The sequence below is a fragment of the Gallus gallus genome, chromosome 27, assembly GCF_016699485.2.
Source record: "Gallus gallus isolate bGalGal1 chromosome 27, bGalGal1.mat.broiler.GRCg7b, whole genome shotgun sequence".
NCBI classification, from domain to species: Eukaryota; Metazoa; Chordata; class Aves; order Galliformes; family Phasianidae; genus Gallus; species Gallus gallus.
In genome coordinates this window covers 2,114,650-2,125,611 of record NC_052558.1, presented here as the reverse complement: position 1 = coordinate 2,125,611, position 10,962 = coordinate 2,114,650, and the positions used below count along the sequence as shown (strand labels likewise).

At 48.4% G+C, this 10,962-nt stretch overlaps 1 protein-coding gene across 10 annotated transcripts in view; it reads right to left on the bottom strand.

Moving 5' to 3' along the window:
• The window catches only part of TANC2 (tetratricopeptide repeat, ankyrin repeat and coiled-coil containing 2), a 173,824-nt gene that overhangs the window by 162,311 nt on the left and 551 nt on the right, over positions 1-10,962 (bottom strand). The gene's annotated exons all lie outside the window — the stretch shown is intronic.

Genomic DNA, 10,962 nt, shown 5'->3' with positions numbered 1-10,962 from the left:
TAGGAATGCATTGTTCCCATAGGGAAGGAGACTAAGCAGCACGCAGTGAACTTCCCAGTGGTGTTTGGAGCCGACCCAACACAAAGTGCCAGCAGACTGTAGCTCCGAGGATAACACACCATACTTGCTCCTCCTCTCCAGCCACCCAGCTGGGAAGACCCATAAGAAAGAGGTAAATTTGCATTACTCAGAACTGGCAGATCAGTGTGCTCACAGTGATCTCAGTTCAGCCACACACAGCTCCAAGCAGGGCACTGCACTGCACACCTGTGGGCTCCCAGGGGATCTCTGCTGTCGGGCTGTGGCTCTGACCCCAGCAGAACTCCGACCACACAAAATTCTGAGGTAACTTGAAACTTGGACCTCATTCTGCCAGCTTGTGTAGAAGATGTTGTGTGCCTGAAGGCAGCCCTCGCAAAACCAACTCCCCCTTTCTTTGAATGGAATGGTTGAAAAATGCACCCCTTCTCGGCAGTGCAGACAACGTCCTCGTACCATGTTTGAGGTCAGCGGGGGGATCTGACAGGGAATCTCGGGTAGGATGAGACTCAGATACAAACACAGCCCAACTCTATGTTTCCATTTCACCATACAGCTCTTAATGATTTCCTAAGCTTTACGAACCCACGTCCTCCTTCACCAGGCAGCTCATTATCAGCAGCCCTCGAATGGACAGGGAAGATCAAACCTTGGAAGGAGCCTGTGTCAGAGCAGAGATTGGAAGAATTCTCCAGCAGATCCCAGCACCTGCACCCTACGGGGCTCCAATGTGACGTCTGATCAGCTGCAAACCTGGGAGGCCAAGGATGTGTCTCCTTTCACACTGCGCAGATGGCATCACTTTAATTACTCTTCAGCTTCACATGTTGAATAGAGCACTCTGATTTATAATTTTTTTTAGATAAATGGACCATTGTCTTCTCCTTCCTATGAATGTTCCTGCATTGAACATTCAAGTGAGAGAAAGCAGAGCGGAGGAAAAAACAGCCCCACAAAGGCAGGAACAGTAAGTGTACTCCACAGCAATTATTTTCACACCAAAAAGACAGAAGTGGATGGAAGGAACATATGACCAGAACCACGGGCACTATTACAAAGCACCGGCTGCCTCTCCTAGCTACCGGAGCATAGGATGGGGTTGCTTAGTAACCCAGCCTGCCGGCTCCCTGCTCGGAAATCAGCCATAAAAGGAACTCCCTTGCTATTGCAGCGTTGCCACGGCAACGTGCAGAAGTGATGGATCCTGAGTTAGAGGCACACCTTAAGCAAGAATATGTTTCCTCTCATTTAAAATATTTTCCACCCCATAAACACATGGAGTCTGCAATTCTAGATAGCTCCCAGCAAGGCTAACTTTTGTTGTTCATGTTCATTTAAGACTTCGCACGTGTAGCAAAGCAATTTGCAAGGAAGAAAAGATAACAGCTGCCGTGCTGAATTGTGAACATTCATCCAGCAATGAAGTAGAACATACAGTAGATACGTACATGCATTCCTGCAATGCACTGACACGCAGAGGGAGGAGGGTGCTGTGCAGACACAAGCTGCAGTGAGGCTGTGGGACAGCGCTGTGCAGCCTCACCATGCAGCTGCAGGGAAACGCGGGGCCTGCCCAGCCTCAGCAACTGGGGAAGGATCCCAGAGCCTGGGGAACTGGGGAGCCATGCAGGGACGTGCACCACACAGGGCAAGGCACAGCTGCGTGACATTCTGTGCTGCTGACAGACACAGGAGGTGCAGCTCAGATGAGATGGCCGTGCTTGGCACACCCAGCTGGGCCCACCGTGACTGCTGAGGGACAGAGGCCAGGCAGCTCAGACGAGATGCCCACGTTCAGGACACCCAGTTGAACCCAACAGGTCCCACCTTGTGCCACCCTGCGGTGTGCTGCTGTACTGCACTGTCTGGCACGGAGAGCTGAAGAGCTGTCAAGTCCTAATGATCAGCCTGGCTGGGGAGCAAGCTCCCTAGGGCCATGTGGGAAGGGAAAGCTGTTGGTACCCAGAAGAAAATTTGCCCCTGAAGCCAACGGGTTACGCGGGTTCACAGGCTGTCAGCTGTAACCCAGCGTGCAGCTCCTGCATTTCCAGCAGCTCTGTCCACCACCTCTGCATGGCAGTGATGCTGCTGAAGCAGACACACACCGGCACAGACACACCAGGCAGCAGCAGACCACAGCAACAAGGCCGCATTCATCCCCTGATCCTCATGCAAACACCAAGAGCACATGGCGAGGACAGACACAGAGTTCCCTTTCTGCCGCAGCGACATGCCTACAGTGGGCAACCGGCAAGGAGGGGAGCAGCAGAAGCGAAGCTCTTTTCTTCCCAAAAATGTTTCAAACGACCTCACAAACCAAAATTATACAATAATTATCCTCTGCCTTGAGCTGAACACAAAAAGGTTATTCACTACAAAGCCCTAGCAACCATCTTACCCTTAAAGAAAAGGAAAGCAGACTGCCAAAGCAGTAATGAAATGACACACAACTGTTAATTTCACGTCTGTTTCTCAGAAGTCTGTAATAATAACCAGTAATTCCCTACAAAGCATCCATTCTTGTTCCCTAATTCCCACCTAGGGATATTAAAAGGCTTAACCGTTCCCTAGCTGTATCTTGCAGGAGATAATGTCCACTTTATTCCTAAAATAAATACACATAACTCTTTTTTAAGGAAAATCAACAACTTTATAGACAATCTAAAGAAGTGCTCCGGTGACTCCAAAGGGATCAGCAGGACTAGTAATGATGTCTGGGCACACAAATGAGTATCTCTGGTAGCTCAACATGACTTGAGTTCGATGGCCTCAGCACAGCGCTTTGGAAGGTCACCTTGTGTACTTGGAACTGTTCTGAACAGAAACGAATGAGAATTGCCCCAAAGCAAAGGAGTCGTTCTGTTCTGCACTTAGCTGAAAATGCACAGTTTCATCATCATCACCATTCGTGTCTTTTCAGAGGACACCAAGCAGATTACCGAGCAGAGATCTGGAAACGATAGCAAAGGCAGACAGGATCAGGAATAGTTCCTCTAATTGTACTGCAACATCATGCTACCGCGCAACGAAAACGAATTCTGTTCCAGAAGCAGAAATCTCTGCACAGCTCCTGCCATCAGCCCCCTGGGAGGAGAACTGCCTCAGAACACAGATCCCACAGGCTGGCTCAGGCCTGACATCCACAAGCCTGAGAGTCCCACCCAGCTGCCAGATGCTTTTGTGTACGTAGGCATAAAGCAAGCTACAAAGCTGCTCAAGGCGTCAAACAAACAAGTGTATCCACATACGGTACCTGCTGGACAGAGCCAGATGTGGGCACACAAACATCACACTGTCTGACCAGGCAGACCCTTCTTGGCAGCCATGAGTGTACCCCTGCCGCTCAGCATGCATGCACACAACGCATTCTGCACCCTGGGCACTGCTGCAACTCCCAATTGCAAATGCTGCTTCTTTAGTACCAAGCAAAGGCAGAGATCTCTGCCTTCAGCTATGCATATCCTCATGGGACTGGGTCAGAACAGTGCCTGCAAAGCTCAGCTCCTACCTGAATTCCATGTGCAAGGCACCACCAGTGCATTACAGCCCCGACTTTGGATGCAGCAAGCCAACCTGTTGCCTCTACAGTTACTCTGACCCACGCTGCTGGGCAAAGTGTCAGCCAGCAAGCTTGCCTTGGCCACAGTGCCAATGCAGTGCTGTACACGTCAAAGCTGAACCTGCACACAATACCAGAAACACTTCCCATTACTGCACGCTGTCTAATACGGAGCTTGATGAGCTTTTTGTTGAGCACTGAGTGACCTGGATCTGTTCAGCCTTGAGTAAAGAAGACTGAGAGGGGATCTGATAAATGCTAATCAATATCTTAAGTGTCGGAGACAAAGGGATGTGGCCAACCTCTTTTCAGCTGTCTGTGGGGACAGGACAAGGGGAAATGGCCACAAACTGAAGCATAGGAAGTTCTGCATCAATATGCAGAAGAATTTCATGGTGAGGGTGATTGGAGCACTGAGATGGACTGCCTAGGGAGGTGGTGGGGGCTCCTTCTCTGGAGATATTCAAGACCCATCTGGATGCCGACCTGTGCAGCCTGCTGCAGAGAGCCTGCTTTAGGGGGAGGCTGGACTCACTGAGCTCTGAAGGTCCTTTCCAACCTCTGCGATTGCATGTAATAAAATTAATCTCATTCCACCCATGATATATCTGGTTTGACTGTTGAAGTGGGAAAATTCAGACTTGTAAGTTGTTGAAACAGAAACCAGAATTTAAGAGATTCCCTTTAAACCAAACAGGCACTTGTTTTACTAATATAGAACCCTGTAGAAGAACGGCCTGAAGGCACATTACAAGGCAAAAAAAGCCTCAATACAATCCCAGGAGGGCTGCTGATGCTGACTCTGCTTTAAGATTCCATTTGTATGGCAAGAGGGTTCCTAAATCAGTGCCCATTTTTTAATCACTTTATATCCCAAAGTTAAGGCCCCGGCCACAGGAAGCTGATATTTCTTTGAGAGCTCATTCACATGACATGCCTGTTGGCAGCAGCCCAGCATGCTTCCAGGACAGTAACACCACTCCCGTGCTGCAGGCAGGCTTCTCCATTATCCTATCTCTGCATTTCAGGAAGAGATGGCAGTGGAAAGGAAGTCGGTTTAACCTTTGTTTGCATTGTGCACACACCGGTTCAACGTAGGTCTGCGTGTACTTACGTAAGGTGGCAGACAGATGAGGCTCAGCACTGAGGGCCACATGAGGCTGTATGTAAAAATACCTGCACAGCGGACTCAAAAACCAAGCAGGGCTCTGAAGCAGCGCCTCAGGAAATGCAGCTCTCTGCTGACTTGTGCCAGCAAGCCCTGGACGTTCCATTATTTATATACAGCTTCAGACGAGCAGAGCAGTGTGCACTAGATAAAAATGTGCTGCACAAGTAAGAGTCAGACCCAAAAAGGTGCAGTCTGACAAACCCAAAGGAGCACACAAATCCATACAAAACGTACGCAGGAGTATATATGGCATTCTGAGTTGCAAAGCGGCTAGAAATACATTCACTTTTAAGAATCATTTCTAGAAAACAACAGGAACTCTGCTTGGACGGCTACTCCAAGCACAGGGAAAGGCTCAGAGCAAAGGAAGATGCACACAGTCAGCACCAACGTGTGTGTGGGTATGGGGAGGACTGGGAACTTGGGAAGCTGAAGCAGGTCTGACGGCACGTGGGGACAGAGCACTCAGTGGCACCTCAAGGAAGCTGCAGTGGAGCAAAAATCTGGTGGTAAAGCAACACAAAACACACTCCACAGGGCCTGCCCAGATGGAGTGGACCCTGGCACGGCTGGTGGATGCTCTGCTTTCAATTCTGAACTACAGACATACCAAGTAGTGACTCTGGAGTTTAAGGCTGTGCCCTGAAGTGGTACATGAGAACAAAAGCAGTAGCACAGACCTTTAATTTACACGTCATACAGGACTTGTGTCCCATATTTGTGTTTTCCATGTGGTTTTGTCTTCTCTCTGTGTAGCCTTCCTAAGGAAGCATTTGCATTTAGTTCAAGATACAATTTAGCCTTGGCCATCATATTCTTCACCACTTAAAAGACATTTCTCAGCATTGAACCCACACTGAGAAGATCCTTAACAGATACAATGCAACAAGCAGGTTTATTCTGCAGCAGACTGTGTTCCCATGTTCTAAATAAACTCTGTGTGCTGTTCAGATAGACCTGATTAATGGAAGCCCGATGTGCACAAGCATGACTCACTTGGTACACTCACCAGCCTGATGGTGTCACTCCCCCAGAATGAGTGGGAGACATGCACAACTGATGACCATACCCAAAGCACTGCTCATTCCAGCAATGACCCCACTGCAGATGAAGGCCCTGGTCCAGCACAACTGCTGCTGCCCGAAGGTGCTAACCTCTGCACAACACCTTTGTTACACCATGACCCCTCCAGCAGCTTGCTTCTGTGCTAAGCATGGAGATCTGCTGGAATTGAAGATAACCCAATCTAGCAATAGCAGTGCCTACAGAAGGACAAAGACACGGTAGAGCTGCAGAGCATGCTATGTGTACAGTACTTATGTTTATACAACAATGTGTGTACTTAAGGGGTGAACAGCAGGATGTGTTAAGCTGTTTAACTCTCCAGTCCCTTGCTCGTGTCACCTGGTGTTATGTGCACAGCGGTCCTAAGGGCCCCACAATACTTCAGCCCATTGATTCCAAGCTCTGAAACCACGTGCTGTACTGGAGGGAAAACGGAAGGATGGGCAATTTTTAGCAGGGACATGGAAGGCACGACAAGCAGAGCTCAGAGGGCAGGCAGCACTAGCACCCATGGCTGCAGCACCTCCCACCTTTTGCCACTGAATCCTCTCATAACAGCAGCAGGGATGCTGCTTTCCACAGACAGCCGTAAGGTGACTGATATCCCTCCCCAAAAAAGGATGCCTCCAAGCTCGTGTTAAGTTTCTGCCAAAACACTTACCATCTAATTTGGGAAAGAGAAAAGATATATACATGGTTTGGAGCCATTCCTCTCCCCTAGGAAAATGTGCCAATTCCTATGTTACAACGTGTTTCCCATGGAATTACTGTTACTGCATCTACTTCTTGGAAACAGAAGTAACGAGGTGCAAAGCTAGAGGAGGTGGAGGAAGCCAAGAAGCAGCCCTCCTCCTCCTCCTCTGTTCTACAGAGGGAGTTGCTCCTGACGTTTCTGTGGGAATGATGCTCAGCAAGCCAGAAAGGGAACATGCAGATCAGGGGAAGGGAGAATCTGCTGCATGCTTTCACCTTCATTTACCAGGTCGCCAAAACAGCACTCAATTGACCAGGTAGATGTTAAAGCTCATTCAAGGAGCAGCAATTCAGAATTCCCTTCCAGCTGTCAAGGAAGGTGGCCAGCAATACAGGAGGAGGGGACACAAAGAACTGGGTACAGAAAACCCTGTGTGTGTGTGCAGGGCTCCCTGCCTTAAGCTGGCAGGCTGTGCTCTCACTTCAGTTTTACCACTGCTCTGTTTATCCATCACCTTTGGTTGCCTTCAGGGATGTTGTTAAACAAAGGTATCTTTGGGAACGTAGGGAAATACACCCTATTTCTGTGAAAGCTCAGCCACTGATTATCAAAAGAAGGGGAAGCAGAGGAATGAAAACCAGGGGGCTCAGTCAGCTTAGCAGCACCCATTTTCTCACGACCAGAGCAAAACCAGACCTCCCCCCACCCACCAACGTGCAACTTGTGCATATTTACACATATGGAAACACATACTGGTATATCTATGAGACCAGTGACTGTAATGGCCCCTCTGCTCATGAAAACATTGCATACAGAGCGTCCAGTCAGCCAGAAAACACATTGGGAATCCCTTTTAGAGGCCTTTAAACATGAAGTGTAAAACACTCCTCAGTACTCCTGATACCTGCTGGGGTTTGGCGTGTCTGAAAAAACTGATGGTGAGTGTGGGGATGCAAATCAATGTGTTGCACTGGAGCTGCAGAGCACAATGCACGTCCCTGCTGTTAACGAAGTTACTGCAGAGCTTGTAATTGACCAAAACCAGAACGAGACCGATTCGCCCAAGGCACCAAAGGACGCAAACCCTGAACATCCTATTCACTGCTTTTAGAGTATATTTTCTCCACGCACTGACTGATGCACCATTAAAATTCCTGAGGCCATACCAAAAAGAAGTTCTGCCAAAAGCTGCCCATTAACAAGCAATTAATAAACAAGCTTTAAAGCACGAGGTTGCTCATGCCATCCCACAGAATGTATTCCTTGCCTGCTATTTCTCACCGGAGACATTTTCTGACAGAACATTCTATCTCTGCCAGGGATTGCAAAGCAGAAGGCTGCAATTCTCCAGAAGAATGAAGTCTACACTTGCTCACTCTCAAAACACTCAGACTGATTAAACTTTAATCTTAAAGGCTGTTTGCTGGCCCAGCGGACAACAGATGCAGTAACAGAAATGACGCTGTGAGCACTACAGTGCCGTGCAGCAATCAGAACAGGGTAACAAGACCACTCAAACCTACATCAGGAACGTGCAATCTGTAACAGGAGGCCTTTGGAAAAAGAGAAGGTTCACTTCGGCCATGCACCGCCAACACCCCTAATGTGCTCCTGCCATACCCACCAGGCTATAAAGCCCTGACTCCTGCAGCAGCATTTCTCTGTGTCGATGATTCTCCTCACGGCCTTTGAAGAAATGCTACTTCAGGGCTGACCTCTGTGAGGACAAGCGAGGCTGTAAGCAGCAGACACAGTCCTGCCTTCCACTTTCCCAGCTATAATAGCTGCTTACAGAGGGCTGACCAAAGATATTCTTTCTTTAACCAGAGGGCAGACTGAAGGTCTGTGCTGGATTCCTCATCTGCTGCAGGCTTTGCACAAATATGGGCTGTGCGGTGCTTGGGGCCAACCCATCTTTACAAAGCAGACATTAACCTGCATAGCAAACCCAAGCACAAAGGCTAAGACAAGAAAACCCCATCAAAAGGGGACAAATGCAGCTCCACATTCCTCAGAGGACAAAGGATTGTTGTGGTTTCTGTAGTAAAATATAGCTTACAACAGAACAGCACCAAATTATGTGCTTTGCCTGGCAAAAACAGTTGCAGACCGGAGGCAATTACTAGCTCATATCTACGAGCCCAAGAACGTTGGAGCTCCTCCAGCTGTACATACACTGACATGTGCACATTACAAATGTATTTCCTCTACTCCTAAACACTGTGCCTTGTATTATCACCATTACTTATGTTTTAAAATCAACTTACTGATTCTTTGCTTTCCTCTCTTCTGAATCCTAAGTGCAGTGCAGTGGAAGTCCCAATAAGTAGTTTTGCCTCAGCTAGCAGAATCTGATTGTAAAACGCCTTATGACAAAGTGCTGCTGCTCAATTTTGCATTCATCCTCATCATTTCTGAACTCACTCTATGCTGCTCTGTATTTGCATTTCAGATTTCATGCAAGAGGATCCATCTTTAGAACACAGCAAACGAGTCCCGATCCTCTAAGAATAAAATCAATTCCCAGATGGTGGGAACAAAAAGGGAAAGAGAAACCAGATCTGCACATGGAGGTCTCCCTCTGAAAAGACTCCCCCCCCCGGGCAGCATGGAGGCCTGCAAAAAGTGTGATGTTCTGCCCTTCCCAACAGCACTGCTCACAGCTTTGCTTGAGCTCCTGTTGTGGGCACAGAGTAACTTAGGAAAGAGGAAACTGAGGACTTCAGAACCAGTCTGAATTAGAATGGGAGCCTTGGGTGAGCCAGGTGAGGTCTGCTGCTATTCTGGGAGATTTCAGCCTGCTTTGCTGACACTTCACAATCAGAAGCTGCAGCTGTTTGAGAAGCGCTGCTGTTTGCCAACAAGGCCGTGTGTCTCACAACCAAAGGACACGTTCAATACATGTCATTCCACAGGGACTGATCAGGCTGGGACCTTCCCGTTTCCACAGCCCTCAGCCAGATTTTGCACTTTTCATTCCCAAAATAACCTGCACAAAAGGAGAAACGCAGCCTTTGAGAATCATTTGATACCCCTCTCTCAGGGGCACGCTGGAAATACGTCGCCACACAAGAATTCTAAAGGCATCTTAGGGAAGCAGAGGTTCCCTCTGAGGGCATATTCCTCATTACGTGCACTGCAGGACGGGCATTTTTCTCTCTGACTTGTGCGTATTGCACACTTCCTGACACTCAACTATAACGAATCGCACACACACAAAAAGAAAGAAAAAGGAAAAAGTTATAATGCAGAACACAGAGTGACGTGTAAACCCAGAGATCCATGGGTGGGATAAAGCAAGCTGGAACAGCAACCTCAGGCATGCTGTTTATATAAGGAAAAGGCAGCTTTCAATCACGTGGGTAACACCAGTTGGCTTTCATCTGTTAGCTCTCAGTCTTTGTCATCTGCCGAGCACAACTCCTGCATTAGCAGGAAAGTCAGCAGAGAGGAATCACTCCTGAAGCAACACAGACAGCAAGGGGAAGGTGAGGCCAACAGGGAGGAAAGCAAAATATCTGAAGATTCAATTAAACGAAGCGAATTAACATTCAAAGGCCGTTTCTATAGCCGTGATGGATCTGAGTCTGCGATCACTTCAATCGTTCCCAAAGCCAGCCTGATTTCAGCAGCAAAAGGAGCACAGGGCCCTTTTTCAGTGCCATGAGATATTAAGACGTCGTTCAGACGCACACCCCGAGCAGATGTTCCTCCAGATCCCTGCTGCCCGTGCACTATAGATTATAAACCAGATTTACAACAGTATGCGAGGACTTAAGCACATTACCACACATCACATGGCATCTGCAGAAACGCCAAGCAAGGTTACACCTCCCATTTGGGCTACGTCCCAAAAGCTGGTGGGGATTCTCCTCAAGTTGTGCCTTCAGCTTCATCTGGGCAATGACTGCTTTGCTTTCACACACTTTAGGAGTCCACATGCAGTGCAGGCACCAAAATAAGCATAATAGCAAGAGAAACAGCTATGACTACACTGGAAGACACCCATGTTCCTCTGAAACCCTCTCAGGCAATGCTCCCTGTCTTTCTAATTAATGGTTTCCAACATCCTAATTTCTTTCCTCCTGTTTGCAATAGGAGATTGCACGAACAGCTCGCAAGTCATTAGAATAAGCCTCACAAACCTCAACAAACAAGGAAATCCCAAATTACGGGAGACCACTGAGTCCTGGAAACCTGACAGCATTAAGAGCAGCGAGGGTGAGCGGAGGGCAGAGCCAAAGCTGAGCGTAAACCCTTCCGTATTCGCACCCGTTTTGTCCTTTAGCTTTTTTCTGTCCCCGTCCGCAGGAGGAGAGAAATGCTGGGATGTGAGCGACAGAGCGGTGTCACACGGCCGGACCGCCGCCGTCATTAGAAACCAAACCCAGCGAAAATACGGACGGGGCTCCTTTGGCTGCAGCAGCGGAACGC